The sequence below is a fragment of the Penaeus monodon genome, chromosome 32 (genome assembly GCF_015228065.2).
Source record: "Penaeus monodon isolate SGIC_2016 chromosome 32, NSTDA_Pmon_1, whole genome shotgun sequence".
NCBI classification, from domain to species: domain Eukaryota; kingdom Metazoa; phylum Arthropoda; class Malacostraca; order Decapoda; family Penaeidae; genus Penaeus; species Penaeus monodon.
The window spans coordinates 27,554,279-27,554,628 of record NC_051417.1 but is presented as its reverse complement, the minus strand read 5'-3'; positions in this window follow the sequence as shown (position 1 = coordinate 27,554,628).

Below are 350 nucleotides of genomic sequence, written 5' to 3'. Positions count from 1 at the left end.
CACACACATATATGACGACCTGTCTGTGGCGATGACCCATTTCGGGGTAGGTCGCCGCCACGGCCTCCTCCCTCGCGGCAGCCACGGCCACAGCAGACTGCGAGGGAAGGGCCCTCGCTGAACATGGGCGCCGGGCCTTGCTCGCTCTAGTACTTGCGCTGCTCCTTCGTTCTGTCGCTCAATGTCAGTCTTTATATCTTCGAGCGTTCAATATGTTTTGCTGTCTATTCTTAATCTTCAAAACATTAGCATTAGAGAATAGCCTCCCCATGTAAAAACAGGTCCCTCATCCACAATGAATAATTATAATATCCAAGGCTTATCATCCATCCCTTGAAGAGTAAACGAGT